General features: G+C 39.9%; 1 pseudogene across 1 annotated transcript; it reads left to right on the top strand.

The window, feature by feature from the left end:
• The first annotated feature begins 8,388 nt into the window (after nt 1–8,388).
• Nucleotides 8,389–9,839, top strand: LOC311620667 (glutamate dehydrogenase 1, mitochondrial-like; annotated as a pseudogene). Its single transcript has 2 exons — nt 8,389–9,170; nt 9,309–9,839. The product of its transcript is annotated as a glutamate dehydrogenase 1, mitochondrial-like (transcript).
• Nucleotides 9,840–17,895: the final 8,056 nt, after the last annotated feature.

Here is a 17,895-nt window from a genome sequence, read left to right as displayed (position 1 = left end):
ACCGTAGCTTGTCACAATTTGGTATCTAACATGCATATCTTTGGTTTGTGGAGGGAAGGAAATCAGAGTACCCAGAGATAACCCAGGCAGACATGGGAAAACATGCAAACTCCACAGAGAAAGTGGCCCCAGTCAGGATTCATTTTTTTCATATCAACATTATAACAAAATGATGTTGAACAAAACATCATTATTTGGGGTCTTGATGTGTATTAAAATTGTCCTTTATGGGTAAAAGCTTACGTGGAATAGATAATAATATATATTTTTTTAAGTTCCTCATGCCAGTAATAAATCAGGAGCAATAAGATACACAATTTGGCTAAAATACAAGTTGAACTATGAACAGTAAAAAGTGAAAAAAGTTTAAATAAATGACACCACTGCAAATCAAGAGGACAGACTTTATGGAGACAGTAACATTTGAGTAGGACTTGAAGAGAATGAGTTTTAAGTTACAAGACAAGGGGTTTATAGTTTACCAGTGATTTAATACAAACGATATATATATATATAGTATTAGAGTAATTTTTATTTCCATCATAGGCTTTTAGCCCACAAAAAAATTAAAATGAGAAAAAAGTAGTTTTGGAATTTGCCATTCTCCCTCTGTCTCTCTCTCTCTCTCTCTCTCTCTTTCTTTAAAAAATATTTTTAGTTGATTTTTTACAGAGAGGAAGAGGGAGGGATAGAGAGTTAGAAACATTGATGAGAGAGAATCATCGATCAGTTGCCTCTTGCATACTCCCTACTGGGGATGTGCCCGCAACCAAGGTACATGCCCTTGACCAGAATCAAACCTGGGAACTTTCAGTCCACAGGCCGAGACTCTATCCACTGAGCCAAATCAGTTTTGGCTGTTTCTCTCTCTCTCTCTCTCTCTCTCTCTCTCTCTCTCTCTCTCTTTCTTTATTCTTTTTTCTTTTTTCTTTTTTCTTTTTTCTTTTATTCTTTCTTCGTATAAGCTCTGATTTATATTATTTATTTTACAATTTATTTTTTCCCATCGCCATTTATCCCTTCCATGCTTTCTTGCACCTCCACCCACCCCCTCCACCCTCACAACCACTTCACTGTTGTCTATGTCCATGAGTTCTTTGTCTCTCTCTTTTTTCTCAATCCCTTCACTCTCCTACCTCCCAGCCCCCAGAGTTGCTTGTCTGCTCTCTATCTATGAGTATTCATAACAAGTGGACTTTTATTTATTTTTACATTCTTTTAAAAAAATTTAAATACATTTTTTATTGTTGATAGTATTACAGATATCTCCCATTCCCCCAACCCCCACCCCTTCTTGTTAGGGTCACATAAGGAGGAAAGCATGAAGCCAAAAAGGGTGAAGAATAAATTATGAATTTATTAGTCATCTGGATCCTGAGATGGGCTAAGCCCCAAAATGATGCCAGCCCCAAAGATGGGGAATCAGAGGTTTGTAAAAGACTCTAGGCAGATTTTATCTGGGCAGAGAATTCTCTGGGTGGGTCCTGAGGGACAAGATAATGGTCTAGCAAGTGGAATGTGGTCTTAGCAAGTGCTAAGTAAAAGGGAATGTCTGTTGTGAAGTGGTGTGAAGGTCAGTTCCTGGGGGGGGGGTATCCACTCAATTATTCAATCATACCTAACACTGCCTTTCCTCCTCCCAACTCCTACCCATGACCCTAGGTCTTCACTACTCTATTGCCTGTATCCATGGGCTATGCATATCTATAATAATAAAAGGATATTATGCTAATTAGATAAAACATCTTCTGGACATCATTCTGGATATCATTTCTGACAAAGCTGGGCCGGAGGAAGCCTGCCCAGGTCTTGGGTGCCTGCAGGCAGCCAAAGGAGGGAAGCCCGGGTCCTGTAGGGGAGCTGGTGCTGGCCACAGAGGGAAGGATGGCCTACTCTTGCACGAATTTTCATGCATCTGGCCTCTAGAAAGTATATAAATTCTTTGGTTTATATCTTCTTGAGATTTGGCCATTTTCTTGTTGAAGGAATCCCTTTGTGACAATTTCTTCTGTTGGAAAACTTTTACTCCAACTGGAATTCACACAATACTGCTTGAGTGTAAATTGGTACTATCACTTTGGACAAGAAAAATGAAATAAAGGCATAGCTTATGATCCAATAAATCCAATCCTATACACATTCACCAAAAACATGTTCTAGAATATTTATAACTGCATTATTTAGTACCAAACTGGAAGTTACCAAATGCTAATTGACATTAAAATTATGTCAGGCTGGCCCTGGCACACACATATGGATGAATCCCTCAGACATAAGGGTAAGCAAATAAGCCAGACACAACAGAATAGATACCGTATGATTCCTTTTATATAAAGTACAAAACTGGTTCAGTAATTTGTAATGTTAGAACATGTGACCTTGTTAATTTGGGGGATAGTGACTGGATAGGGGGTTCTAAGTTGTTGATAATATACTATTCCTTCTTCTGGGTTATGGGTTATGATTAAATACATTTGTTTAGTTTATAAAAATTATCAAATTTTACTTCTGTGATGTGTACTTTTCTGTGGACATATTTTAATAAAAGTTCTAAAATATTTTCTCAAATTAAGATACCGTAGATTTCTCAAATATTAAGCATAGAATTAATTTGACCTTGCTTTTGATCTTTGAAACCTAGTTTTTATATTATTATTATTATTATTATTATTTTAAAAATTTTACTTGATCTCTAACTCTCATAGCTCTGAGGTCCAGATAAAATGCAGTTTTCTTCAATAAGAAAGTTTGGACTAGGTCACCATTGATGTGCTTTGAGTTCTTAAATACCTCTCAGTGAAGTTCTGTCCTTATGTCACTTTTCTTTGCATTCCTTTCCATCTCTACATGCTCTTTCATCCAATCCCTGCCTTCAGTTTCCCCTACTGATGATCAATATCCAAATTTCTAGCACTTTTCTCTCCTTATCTCCAGAGACCAGGGTCTTTAAAATGTAACATATGCATTTTTGGAGGTTTTGCAAGATCCTCCTCAAGTGGAGGCTGTGGGGAGCAGCTGCAACTTGGCACCCAGCCTCACTGAGGCTGCCATGTGGACACACTGTGGCCCTGATGTTGAATCCCCCCAGTCCCCATGAGGGAGCAGTGCCAGTGTCCTGCCATCATTCTGCCTGTGAAGGTCAAACTGATCTGTTTATGTGGGAGATACCACGTGGTGGAACTCAGAGCCTGTGAAGGTGACTGAAGGACACACCCAGCAGTAAGTCTGAGGCACCCTTTATTTCCTGGAGGAACTCTTGGCCTAGATCAGAACATGGACTGATAGTAGGACCTGGGAAGAGGATTAACCTTGTCTACCTGGCGTGCAGGGGAGGTGCCCTCTCCTTCACCTACAGAAGTCTGCTTCTGGCCCACCATGCAGTGACCCGGTGTAAAGGGGAATGGTTCCAGGTTAGAAGGCTGCACCCCTGCAGCTGGGGCTGGTGGCACTAGAAACTCAGCTATTTGGTCAGAGCCTGGGCAGAAGCCCTGCACAGCAGTGGCTAGTGGCACTGAAACTTTGGAATGCCAAGTGGGCTTTTTATGAATTAAAAATTTTTAAATTCATTTATTTTATTGTTGAACTTTTTGATACCCCTGCTTGAAGTGGCTGTGAGTGGGTGCCAGCAAGCCAAGCTGAGCTGAAGCACTGGAAGGAGGGGAAGTGCCTGCCACACAAGCCCCATAAGCTATGAGCACCACCCTAAACTTGAGTCTGTTCAAACCATCTTGGCCAAGACCAGGATATCCCCAGAGTCCAGTTCCATGGGGGAAGGGAGAACAGTTCAGAACAGGTCTGGAAATGTGTGTCTTATTAATTTTTGCATCCTTTGTATGTCCATAATGATTTAAAAAAATAATTGCTAAATGAATAAAACAGAAATGCTCTTAAACGTGTTTTTTGCTCACAGCTAATCGACCAAATGTGTTCTCCTAAAATTTATATGTTGAAGTCCTTACCTTCACTGTGAAGATGAGGTCATTGGGAATTGATTAGGTTCATGAGATCATAAAGATGGAGCCTCATCATAGGATTAGTGCCCATATAAGAAGAGATACCAGAGAGCACTACACCACCCCCTCTACCTGTGTCTCTCTCTCTGCGAGGACACAGCTAGAATGCAGCTGTCTGCATACCAGTAGGAAGGAGCGCTCTCCCCAGAACCTGACTACCTGGACTTCCCTGAACTTGGACATCTAGCCTCCAAACCTGCGAGAAAATAAATTTCTGTTGTTAAAGCCATCCAGGCTATGGTATTTTATTATGGCACCTGAATTGACTAATAAACTATCCCATCTGAATTATCTACTCTGGCTATTATTGAAAACTATGTTGGTAACTTTCCTGAAAACACACATAGCACTTTTTCTACAATTTTTTACTTTGTTCTTACTGTACATGCCAACTGTTTAGTAGATGGCAGTAATAAGGCTAAGATCAATCAGCCTATCATAATACAAAGTTACAAATCACATCCTTAGCCATAACCGGTCATCTTAAGAAATCAAAAAATGAATGACCCTTTTGCTGGGAAATTAATCCAAAACCCATTTCCTCCTAAGTAGAGGTTTAAAAGTGCCATATTTATGAGTAAAGAGCAATTTTCAACTACTTTCCTGTAACTGTCTTTTAACATTAGTATTTTTTCCTCTTTATTAGACTCACAGGATAATGAATGGCTCTTCATTTATGTCACCATAGCTACTTAATTTTTTTGAATTAGAGTTTCAAGAACTCAAACTTGTTTACTTTGTATATTTTTAGAAAGAATGGGGAATTCACCCTATCAGTTGGCCCTGCTGAAAGAACAATAGGTAGCATACCTATTTGTATTCGAAGGTTTTGCTTTAATATCTTGAAGTCCAGCAAATGTCTGTGGCAGAATACACTGGAAAGCTGCATTCACAAGAGACATTTTCTTGGACTGTTCCCATTGGAGAAGTTTCAGTAAGTTGTGTGTTTGAAACCAGAAAAGCATAAGCCAAGTGGTAACCTTCTGATTGGTGCCTGATTTGTTTGTTTTTAATTTGGAGAGTCAATTTAATACTCAGAAAGGGGGACACTTTGAGGACTGATTTAAAACAGACCAAGTAAGGAGTGATTTCCCATCAAGTTGCTTACAAAAAATCCCACTTCAATCTCTGTGTCTGCCTTTTTAGTTTATGTGTTGGTTTATTTCCAAATGAAAAATGTGAAAGAGAACAGTATATTAGTGATTATGTTCCCTGCTGTCAAAACATAGAGGTGATGTGGTTATGGAATGGTAAATATTCTCACTAAAAACAAAAGTAAACAACATTGTAATTTGACTCCTAATCAAAAAGATGAAAACTAATTCCACAGATTTCAGAACTATACAATCTGACATTATTAAAATAAAATGAATCAAAATGCACACACTAAGGTGCAGGCTCACTAAACAATGCTCTACTCTTAAGCCCTCACTGTTTTTCATACTTTCCCTGTGGCCTCCTTTATTACTTCTTGGGCATTCTCAATTATTGACATTAGAAACTCTTTTTTATTGAGGGTGGTCATTATTCTAAAGTTAGCTGGTGAAGCATCAAATTCTCCCATTACCAGTGTGAAAAAATATTCACTTAATCAAACTGACAATATCACAGTTTTCCTTTATGAAAACTTTATTCAAATTCTTCTTTTTTTTTAATTTTTTATTATAACAAGCAACCTACAGGTCTGCTGCTTCTCTTCAGGTTCTTTTTCTTTTTCTTTTCTTTTTTTTTTTTTAATAAAAAATATGTTTTTATTTATTTTAGAGAGCGATATAAACACTGATGAGAGAGCAACATCAGTTGGCTGCCTCCTGCACATTTCCCACCAGGGATCCAGCATGCAACCCAGGCCTGTGCCCTGACCAGGACTTAAACCGGTGATATCTTGGTTCTTGGATCGACGTTCAACCATACCAGCAGGCTCCTTCAGGTTCAACCATACCAGCAGGCTCCTTCAGGTTCTTTAGCAGGAAAGAAAACCCAAAGCCCAGCATGCTGCCCCAGCACCAGCACAATATAAATATCACCCACTGAAAAGGTAACAGCTTTTGCAGGAGGGAAACAGCCTTGGTACTGGAAAGTCTGAAGGAAAACTGATGGTTTGATCATACAAGGCAAGTACTTACTAGGATGCCAACCAGCCAATGGAATCCAAAACTCTTTGGGTTACATTTACAGCACAAATCCAGGCACATGATGGTTGTCTTATATTTACTGCCACATCCTGCCACTTCTTTCAGGCAAATGACCTCACCACCTGTGCTGTTCCGGCACTCAGGTGACCCAGCTGAGTCAGGAAGCAAAGATGGGTGCAGCTGAAGCTCATCTCTCGCAGACCTACGGCTTTTAAACCCTGCCTTTCTCCTTCGCACTGCATAAGTTCCTTAAGAAATTAACTTAAAACCCATCAATGGAAGAGACTATATTCTCAATTAAAATAATGGTCTCCATTCTGGCCCAAAGTTAGCATCCATTAATAGTTATAATTTGTTGTTAAGTTTTGTGATATGTAGCATGTTTTCTGGCTAAAAATCACTAATGATCAAAATATTGTGTTTAATTAAAGAGAAGAATGTGTATAATTTCAAAATTCAAACACATTCTGTTACAAAAGAAAATGGCTATAAACTTTCTTGAAGAAAGTGGTCAGTCTAGGCCCACAAAGTTCTCTGATTATTAGGTAAGAGCTCCATAACAGCCCTGGCCAGTGATGGCTCAGTTGGTTGGGCCCCCTTCTGTGCAGAGTAAGTTTGCCAGTTTGATTCCTGGTCAGGGCATATGCCCAAGATGTGGGCTCGATCCCTAGGAGTGGGTGTGCAGGCGTATTGATGTTTCATTCTCACATAGATGTTTTTCTCTCCCTCTCCCTTACTCTCTTAAAAAAAAAAAAATCAATAAAGATATATTTCTAAAAAAAGAATTCCATAAAAAGCAAACCCTGGGATTGCATTTCTTTTTCATTCCCTCTCACATTTCTCTAATTTTCTTCAAAAGAGGCCTTTTAAATGTATTAAAAATTACACCCTAGTAAAATGTCAGAGACAGGCTGAACACACATACTTAAAGCTAGGCTCTTTGTAATTTGACTCCAACAAATAAGAACACTATTGAGGAGATGTTTGGTTAATTATGAGGAGACACAAGACTCCAAGGAAAGTCAACTTCGAGTCACCCTAATGTAATTACTGATGCATTTAATTAAATCATGTACAAAGGCATTAAATATTTCAGCAAAGTCCCTTGAAAAACACTAATAGGAAATGATTTTCTCAGTAAATGGTATTTAGCTGTGTTGGTAAGTAGAGCAGACATATCATCTGCAAGTTTAATTAAATGTTTGCCTAACCATATAAAAAGACAGTGACATATCTTCATAGCATCTGGCAGCTCCATCATCCTCCAGTCATTCTTTAATTAGTACGCTGGTGAATTTAATAGAAAATGGCTTTTACTCAGGAGCAGATGGCTCTTCTGAGTTACAAGGGAATGACAATTTCTGTCATGTTTACTTCTTGGTATGTAGCTTTCTAGTATGTAGATCCCTTCAGAACACAGGCCTGATGAAGTCAGCAGGTATGGTATGTTCTATAGGGCTTAATATCTTCCGAAAGCAACCACTTCTGAATTTTGTTTAGTTAAAATAGTCTGACTCATGAGCTTCCAAAGATGTTTTCTTTTGCCTCTCTGAGTTCATTTCTTATATTTTATGACAAGACAAGTTTTTCAGTTATTAAAAGAAAAAAGTTACCTAAATTTATGTCGTTTCTTTTAGGTAAATAAAAACTGTCTTTTGGACCCAATTAAGTCTCAGAGTTTTAAAGTTTAGTAAACATGAACTCCATCTCCTTCTTAGGGGGCAATTGGCTTGAGATAAGAAGGGAGGAAAATACCTTTGCTTTTCACAAATGTTTTAGAAATGAAAGGAAAAGATAAGAAAATCTCAAGGAATAAGGAAAATAAAGACAGTTCAAAGCACGCCCCCAACTTGCCATTCAGAGGCCCCCTCCCCAAAGTCCATCCTTGTGGTTAGGTGGTGGGGAGGACAGCGAGGAAGGCAGGGAGCTGTGGCTTAAAAGGGCAGCCCGCGCTGGGCCCTTCCTCCCTCCCCTGTCCCCAGCCTCCGCCCCATCGCCTTGCACCTCTGCCTGACTGAAGCGCTGCTGCTCTCAGGTGCCAGTCGCAGCCATGGGCTCGGCCCGCTGCTGGGCCAGGCCGCGGGCAGCCCATCCCCACGCACCAGGAGGACAAACTCAGCTTCTTCAAGCTGGTGGAGGGCTTCTTCCACCGCAGCGCCAGCACCACGGGGGACACGCTGATGGAGGACCTCAAGACCCAGGAGAGCGAGGAGCAGAAGCAGAAGCCGGTGCGTGGCATCCTGACGGTCACCAAGCCCTGTAACCATGTGCTGAGCCTCTCCTTCCCCATCTGCTGCCACCACGGCTCCAGGGAGATCACTGAGGCCTGCCGGGCCCAGCTCAGGCACGGCACCCCTCGCAAAGGAGTTATTTTATTCCTCAGAGCACTGATGTGCGTGTAGTGAAGTAAAAGCTTTGGCTTCTCTGATGACTCATGTGTGCAGTGGTTGATGTGCCGTTTAGAGGCGACAAAGCTGGTGTTAATATCAATCCCAAGAACTACTATACTGATAATGGATTGGAAAAGATCACAAGGGACTGGCAGAGAATGGCTTTATTGGTCCTGGCACTGATGTGTCTGCCTCAGGTATGAGCATGGGTGAGGCAGAGATGTCATGAATTGCTGACTTGTATTAATGCCCATATAAATACAGTGATATATTTTATAGCATCTAGCTGCTTCAGCACCCTCCAGTCAGGGTGGAGTCTAAGAGCAGATTTCTGCTTCCAGCCAGGGAATTTTCCATGAGATTGAAATTTCACCAATGAAGCTACTTACATGAACATTTTAGGAATGATACCAGGGTTTGGAGATAAAATATTTGTTGTTCAGGGATTTGGTAATGGGGCCCTGCATTTTATGAGACATTTGCATCACTGTGGTGTTAAATGTGCTAGTGTGGGTGAATACGATGGGAGCATTTGGGATCCAGGTGGTATTGACCAAAAGGAACTAGAAAACTTCAAGTTGCAACATGGATCAATCTGGGCTTCTCTAACCAATGGACGCAGACACCAGGGTGTGAGGGCATGAGTGCGGAAGGTTGGAAGGCAATGGGGAGGGGGGATGGGATAAGGATACATACATAATACCTTAATCAATAAAGAAAAAAAAATCCTGGGCTTCTCCAAAGCAAAGTTATAGAAGGGAGCATCTTAGAGGCCGCCTGTTGCCACTGAGAAGCAGCTGACCAAGTGCAATGCACTCAGAGTCAAAGCCAAGATCGTTGCCGGAGATGCCGATAGACCGGCAACTCCAGAAGCTAAGATTTTCATGGAGGGAAACATTATGGTTATTTCAGATCTCTACTTGAATGCTAGAGGAGTGACAGTATCGTACTTTGAGTGGATGAAGAACCGAAATCATGTCAGTTCTGGATGTTTGACCTTCAAATATGAAAAGGATTCTAACTACCACTTGCTCATTTCTATTCAAGAGAGCTGGAAAAGAAGTTTGGACAGCACAGAGGAACTATTCTTGTTATATGCACAGGAAAGTTCCAGGTCAGGATATCAGGGGCATCTGAGCAAAACATTGTGTATTCTGGTTTAGCTTACATTATGGAGTGCTTGGGCAGGCAAATCATGTGCACGGCCACGAAGTATAAACTGGGATTGGACCTGAGAAGAGGTGCCTCTGTAATGCCATTGAGAGTGTGTAGTGAAGCTGGCATGACCTTCACATAGATGATTGTAGCTGATTTCTTTACCATCCTCTTCACCTTTTATCTGTAAATCTATCACAAATTTACATGTAACCACAGAGATCTCTTTCTCCTATTACTTACTTAGGTAATGGACACCATTCTCAAAAAGTCAATCCAAATTAGCTCCTTAAATAAAAGAAATTAAGGTTAGAAATTCATGTTCAAAGCTGACAGTAGAGGCCAGAGAGACATTTGGGTATTTTGCCTCTAAATGAAAAGTCCCTTCTATCTGGCTGCATTGTCTTGCTTCACGGTTGCTTCCCAACAGTCAGAGTTGTGGCCAAGGAAGTACCCGTTTTTAAAGACCAGTTAGTTGCTTGTTGCTTTAGCTCTGGACAAGTCTAAGGTGTGCTGTAACTTCGACATGTTTAAGAAGCAGGTGTGTGGCATTTTCAGAAGATAGTATGGTTCTCAAGTAAGTTATTGATTTTTATATCAGCAAAAGAACTCAGTTTTATAGATTGCATTTTAAAGCTGTTTATCTTTATGTAGAATAAAATAAACACATGCTGCTATAATAAAACTAGAGGTCTAGTGCACAGATTCATGCACCAGTGGGGTCCCTCTGCCTTGAATGTATCCTTGCACATTCTGGTATCGGTTAGGGCAGTGGTTCTCAACCTTTCTAATGCCGCAACCCTTTAGTACAGTTCCTCATGTTTTGGTGACCCCCAACCATAAAATTATTTTTGTTGCTACTTCATAACTGTAATTTTGATACTGTTAATGAATCGTAATGTAAATATCTGTGTTTTTTGATGGTCTCAGGTGACCCTGCTAGCAGTTATCACCCTGTGGGTCGAACCCATGCTCTAGAGCCTAAGACCATCGGAAAACACAGATATTTACATTACAATTCATTAACAGTCCCCCCACAACTGGCCTCCCCTACAGGCCTGGGTCCCCCCAACTGTCCTCCTCTATCAGCCTAGTCACTCCTAACTGCCCTCCCCTGCCAGCCTGATCACCCACAACTACCCTCCCCTGCCGGCCATCTTGTGGCAGCCATCTTGTGTCTACATGGGGCAGCCATCTTTGACCACATGGGGGCTGCCATCTTGCGTGTTGGAGTGATGGTCAATTTGCATATTACCTCTTTATTATATAGGATGTTCAAAATCACTAATCATCTGAGAGATGCAAGTCAAAACATCAATGAGATACCATCTCATACCTGCCAGAATGGCTATCATGAACAAATCAACAAACAAGCGCTGGTAAGGATGAGAGAAAAAGGAACCCTCCTGCACTGCTGGTGGGAATGCAGACTGGTGCAGCCACTGTGGAGAACAGTATGGAGTTTCCTCAAAAAGTTAAAAATGGAGCTCCCATTTGACCCAGTAATCCCACTTCTAGGAATATATCCCAAGAAACCAGGAACACCAATCAGGAAGGATATATGTACCCCTATGTTCATAGCAGCACAATTTACAATAGCTAAGATTTGGAAACAGCCTAAGTGCCTATCAGCAGATGAGTGGATTAGAAAACGATGGTACATCTACACAATGGAATACTATGCTACTATACAAAAGAAGAAACTCTTACCATTTGTGACAGCATGGATGGAACTGGAGAGCATTATGATAAGTGAAATAAGCCAGTCAGAGAAAGATAAATATCATATGATCTCACTCATATGTGGGATATAATGATCAACCTAATTTGATGAACAAGAATGGATCCAGAGACAAATGGGGTAAGTGGGTTTAGGGAGCCACCAAAAGACTTGAATGCATGCATATTAGCATAACCAATGGACACAGGCACTGGAGCGGTGGGTGCTTGTTCAGAGTGGTAATGGCTTGGGGCAGGGGTCAATTGGGGAAAAAGAAGAAATATGTACAACTTTAGACAATAATAATAATAATAATAAGAGTGAATTACAGGGAGAGAGAACACTGAAATTAGTTCTGAAGATGCAGGTCTTAGAACACTTCTACTTCTTTTATAGACTTATACTCTTAGAAAAAAAATAAAAGGTCTGAAAATTAAGAGAAAGATTACTTCAGAGATAAATGTGAGAGATGCTATACCATAAGTGACTTCATGATATAGAAGTAATCATAAAATATGAGAAAAATGTTATAAAGTAGGAAGAGAGGCAAAATACTTAAGTTACTTTTCCTAAGGTCACCAGGGCAGTAAAAATGTGGCATTTATTTCCCACCATTCTCTGGGTGTCACTCATACCAGATATATTTGGCCAACTCCAGGTGCTATTCTCTTGGTCATCATTCATGAACTAGTGTGGGTGAACCATGGGCCACTCCTCATTTCAATATACCATAATTTAGAGATTTTGTACAGTTTTTAACTGCTGTGTCTAATGTAATGAAGTTCAATTCAACTTAATTCATACTATAAAGCACCACTTAGAATGTTGTTGACAAAATAATTCAGTATGTTGGCTTGCCTCATATTCTAAGTGTATCTTACATTATTTATTATTAATCTAAAAATAAAAATGTTATTTCTTACTTTCTGACACAAAAAATAAAGCTATTTCCCAGGACTCAGTTTATTCATAAGTAACACCCTCTTCTATAGGCATGAGTATAAGTAAAAGGAAGAAATGGGCTCAGATATATGCATTTTAAAAATAAATATAATTCTGCCCCTATCCCATAAAATATTGAATAATATACAAACCAATTTTGGGAGAAATAAATTTTCTGGGAAATTTTTTCAATAAATATATTTTTTAAACAACTTTTTGTTTTTTAAACTTGGAATACATTTTAGAATGTTCTCAATTCTATTTCTATGGATTGTCTCTCTCCATAGAAATTCTAGAAGAAATCAGAAAGGTAGAAGAGGGTAAAGGGAAGATAAATGATGACAGAAGTAAACTTGACTTTGGGTGGTGAACACACAATATTCAGATGATGTGTTATATAGAACCATATACTTGCAACCTATATAATTTTATTAACCTGTGTCAACCCAACAAATTCAAAAAGAGATCAGATTTCTAAACCATCACAGAAACTCTAAACGAAGTCAGAGGTGAAAGCCAGAGTGAGATATATCAAATCACCTTTTATCATTTTATTAGCTATTTCACAAATTCAGAAGCTGGGACAAGAGCTCATAACAGATTGTGCTAATTTCAATGTGTACTTTGTCTCACATTGTCTTCTTAGCTGCCAGCAAGGGTGGCCTAACGTAGATGGCTGCCAGGAGAAGTTTGTCTCTTCCCTCTTCACTTTGAGCATTTCGGTTACACGTGGGCTTTAGGCAAACAGGGATGTTTATGTCAAATTAAATCTGTGTCTGACCCCTCTGCCTGTGTCTCATTGAAGCAGTAGCACTGCAGTGCACATTCCAGTGAGTTACTCTGTGTGCTCATAAAAACATACTGCAATTCACAAAGCTATCAACTCTTAGTCATGAAACAAAAAACACCTGTCAGAAGAGTTTTATTTCATCTTCTTAATCACACCACTAATAGACAGAAGACAATGGCATAATTTCAAGGGACAGTTTTACACAGCAGGCCTGTCCTGGGGCACTCAGAATACCAGAAGCTGCCTCTGGGCTCTAAGGAGAGCAGCTCCTCCACAAACACCATAAATCCATTTCCATCGGAGAACTTTCCTTTTCTACAAGCAAGAAGGCTCTTCATCTGTTAGCACCAAGGTCAAACCCTACAGCAATTACACCTGCTTCATGGCACCTGGACTTGGCTCATGGCTAGAAAGACATTATTTTCCTTATAGTTGTTCTGAGATGATAAAGAGGCTTATTGGGTACTATTTTGCTTATTACATTTGTAGACAATCTCTGGTGCTCATGAGACTGGGGCCTGTTTGGAGAATAAGTCACAAAAAACATGATCCCTCACTGCACCAAATCTGTGATTTCCTTTTGGAAAGTACAAAGCTAGACTTGTGTCTTCCTGGTGAATTCCATCTAATTTAATAGTTCAAGCTAACCTAACAACACATGGTCCACTAGGAGCAGTGTTGGGCCTGACCTGCTGGGTGGAGATATTCAACACTTATTAGCTTCATTGTTTCATGAGCCATCTCATGGAAGAAATGTAAGCATTAAGCATTGCTGAGAGCTGAATTGAGCCCTGTGAAAAATCATATGTTCAAGTTCCAACTGCAGTGCCTTGTAATGTGACCATATTTGAAGATAGTATTTTTAAAGTGAATAACTTAAAATAAGGTGGGTCCTACTTCATTATGATTGTTGTTCTTATAAGAAGAGGGAGTTACAACTCAGACCTAATTAGAATATAGAAGGAAGAGCATATGAAGATACTGGAGGCCTCTGAGGCCTCCCTTCCTGCAAAGCAAGAAGGCAGGCCTCAGAGGAAACCAGCTCTGTTGGCACCTTAATCTTGAACTCCAGAATTTGATCCTAAATTCCAGCTTTCAGAACGGTCAAAAATAGGTTTTTGTTGTTTAAGCCACCTATTCTGTGGTATTTTGTTAAGGCAGCGCTAGCAAATTAATAAAAGCATTTCCTAAAATCCCTTATAAAAATGTGTTCTTCATACAGGTTGTAATCATTTGATGATGAGCATATTTCTCTAGAGGAATTGACAAAAATAAGAACAACATTTCTCATTTTAGGCTACACACAAAATTCAGCAGTTTTTGTTTGATTGTCTGTTTTTAATCCTCACCTGACGATAAGTTTAGAGAGAAGAAGGGAGAGAGAGAGTAACACCTATCAGTTGTCTCCCAAACTTGCCCCTGGTCTGCAACATAGGTATATGCCCTGACGGGGAATTCAACCTTTTGGTATACGGGATAATGCTCCAACCAATTGAGCCATCCAGCCAGGTTCAGAATTCAGCTATTTTAATTGAGCTGGCTGCACAGATTAGTCACAATTCAGTGCAATAGATCAGTGTTTCCCAACCTTCTCTCATGATGAGAATCACCTGGTGGAGTTGTTAAAACACAGATTCCTGAATCCCAACTAAGAAGTGCTAAACTAGAATTTTTGGGAACATATATGTAAAATTGTATACTTAACTAGTGCTCTAAGACAGATGTTATATACAGAGCACTAAGTTAGGTATGCAATTTTACCTATATGTTCTCAAAAATTCTAGTTTAGCACTTCTTAGTTGGGATTCAGGAATCTGTGTTTTAACAACTCCACCAGGTGATTCTCATCATGAGAGAAGGTTGGGAAACACTGCAATAGATGAATAGATTTACTTAAGTTTGTAAAAGTATCTTTTATCAAAAAATAAAAGAAATACTATTTAAATTGTTTGGGTAAAAATGTTTCCTAACAATTTTTCCGCCCTCAAGTTAAAGTGGTCAAATGTCTGATTTGGTTAGATTGGTTAGGCCTTTTGTAATAATGAATTATGTCTTCTTTAGAGTGCTGTTAAATTTTTCAACATAATTTATAAAATACTACTTGACTTCATAGTTCTTTCATTCTCGCCCAAGATATTTGCTACTTATTTCCTCTCTGGGCATTGACCCTTCCTGCCTTTTGAAAGCTCACAGTTGTAGGGGAAAGGAATGTCGTCTACCAGTTACAGGAGTGTAATCACCGTACAAAGTGCTTGTGTGGGCATAGAAAGGGTAGAGACCAAGAAATCCATCTGAAGAAATCAAGGCATACTTTACTGAGACAGAGATGAAAAGTATATCACTCTGAGAACACACATTTGGTGACCCAGTGAAAATGACTGGATTTTCAGCCTCTGATGCCTCTTCTGTAAAATGAAGATACAACTGCATTCCTTATTGAGACTGTAGGAAGAGTTTATATAGTAAGAGCATCTATTACAGAATTTATACTCAACAGCTTTTCTTCCTTCATTGTGGTTTTTCTCCATCTTAATTTTCTCCTCCACTTCCCACATTTTTCTTTTTCTCTCCTCACTCCCCCTTTTTTCCTTTTCTCCTGTTCTATTTTTCATTCTCCTCCCCTTCTTTTTTTTTTTTTTGCCTGATATTATAATATCATTTATTAGACACTACTCCAGAAAAATAAAAAGCAACCTAAGTTCCTGCCGAGACACCAGTGAATCAGTCATTTAGGTACATGCTAAAACTGGAGTCATACCTTCTGTTGATTAGGCTTAATTGTACTTCTCTTAAAAATTAAAATTAAAATGAATAAATGAAGCAGGTGATTCTGGTCACCAAGAGATATAGCCACCAGTCAAGGGGCTATTGCTCACATCCATTTTTTTACCCTCCTCCTCCAAACACTATTATATAATCTTATGCCTAGCATGTAACCAAAATGTTACAACATTGGTTTCAGCCCTCTACTGATGGTGATAGGGAGGAAGCATGTATTAGAAATAGTTGTTTAATAGGTACTCCCTATAAAGAAGAGATTTTCTTACAGACCCTGGGAAACTGAAGGATGCCTTACCCTGGAGATAATGCAGCCTGGAGCCCGATGATCCTGTCACTAAAAAGAAAACACATTTCAAGAACAGATCAAGGACAGGAGCTGTCTGGCAGGAGATAGCATTCTGGGCTAATCTTTTCTGGGGCTAATCTTTGCAAGGACACTGATAGAAGGCAGACCCTGGGAACTTAGATTTTCCCCACCCTCTAACCTTATATAAGGGCTGACTTGAAATGAAATGTCAGAGTGATCTTTTCTGAATGTTACACCAACTGCTTTCTTGGATTGCCAGCTATGTGATTAATAAATGTACCACAAAGGGCAGCTGTACTCTTTTGCCTGGTTTCAGTGGGATTTCTCCTTTTGTTTCAATTGTCCCAAAGAAATATAGCCTAATGTTTAGGGCACATATACAAATGGTCTGATTTATAACAAAATATCTGATTCCAGATGGGTTAGATAGTTGGACCAATTTTATTACCTCATTTGAAGTATAGATGATTGGACGTAGAGGCCTGGTGCATGAAACTCGTGCATTGGGGGTGAGGGGTGTGTGTCCCTCAGCCCAGCCTGCACCCTCTCCAATCTGGGACCCCATGAGGGATGTCCAACTGTCCGTTTAAGCCTGATTCCAGTGGGCATCCGACATCCCTCTCACAATCCAGGATTACTGGCTCCCAACTACTCTCCTGCCTGCCTGACTGATTGACCCTAACCACTTTTGCCTGCCAACCTGATCACCCCCTAACCACTCCCCTGCCAGCCTAATTGATGCCTAACTGCTCCCCTGCTGGCCTGATTGCCCCTAACTGTCCTCCCCTGCTGGCCTGGTCACCCCCAACTGCCCTCCTCTGAAGGCAAGGTCCCTTCCAACTGCCCTCCCCTGCAGGCCTGGTCCCCCACAACTGCCCTGCCGTACAGACCTGGTCACCCCTAACTGCCCTCCCCTGCAAGCCTGATTGCCCACAACTGCTCTTCCCTGCTGGCCATCTTGTGGCATCCATCTTGTGTCCACATAGGGATGGCCATCTTGTGTATTGGAATGATGGTTACTTTGGATATTCTTTATTATATAGGATATTTGTTTTTTTAAGGCAGAAACAACAGATCCCTCTCTGAATTTTTAAAAAATGATACTGCATTGATTTCTTACAATTTTGCATGCATTATCTCAATCTATCTAATTGCAACAATGAAAAATTTATCTTTTGTAGAAATGCACTGTGTGATTTATTTTAGTACTGTATGCAACAGATTTGCTAGTCTCTCTTATTTCTCACAAGAAGGGAAAAATTCATTACCAGTCTGGTAAATATTAAGGAGTTTTAGGTCTGTAAAGGGAAATTTGGCCAAGAATTTTCAGAAGACATGAGTATCAAAAAGGAGAAAATTTTCTACCTGATATTTTAAAAAAATATATTTTTATTGATTTCAGAGAGGAAAGGAGAGGGAGAAAGAGATAGAAACATCAAAGATGAAAGAGAATCATTGACTGGCTGCCTCCTGCACATCCCCTACTGGGGTTCAAGCCTGCAACCCAGCCATGGACCCTGACCAGGAACCAAACTGTGATGCTCAGCCACCTAGCCATACCATCTGGGCTCTCTATGATATTTTAAAATACCAATAAACTGGTCATGATGGGGGGTGGGGAGTGTGTGAATCAGAATTTTGTTGCACTTTATTATATACATT

Source organism: Pipistrellus hanaki (assembly GCF_964339955.1).
Source record: "Pipistrellus hanaki genome assembly, chromosome: 3".
NCBI lineage: Eukaryota > Metazoa > Chordata > Mammalia > Chiroptera > Vespertilionidae > Pipistrellus > Pipistrellus hanaki.
This window is presented reverse-complemented; position numbering and strand designations above follow the sequence as displayed.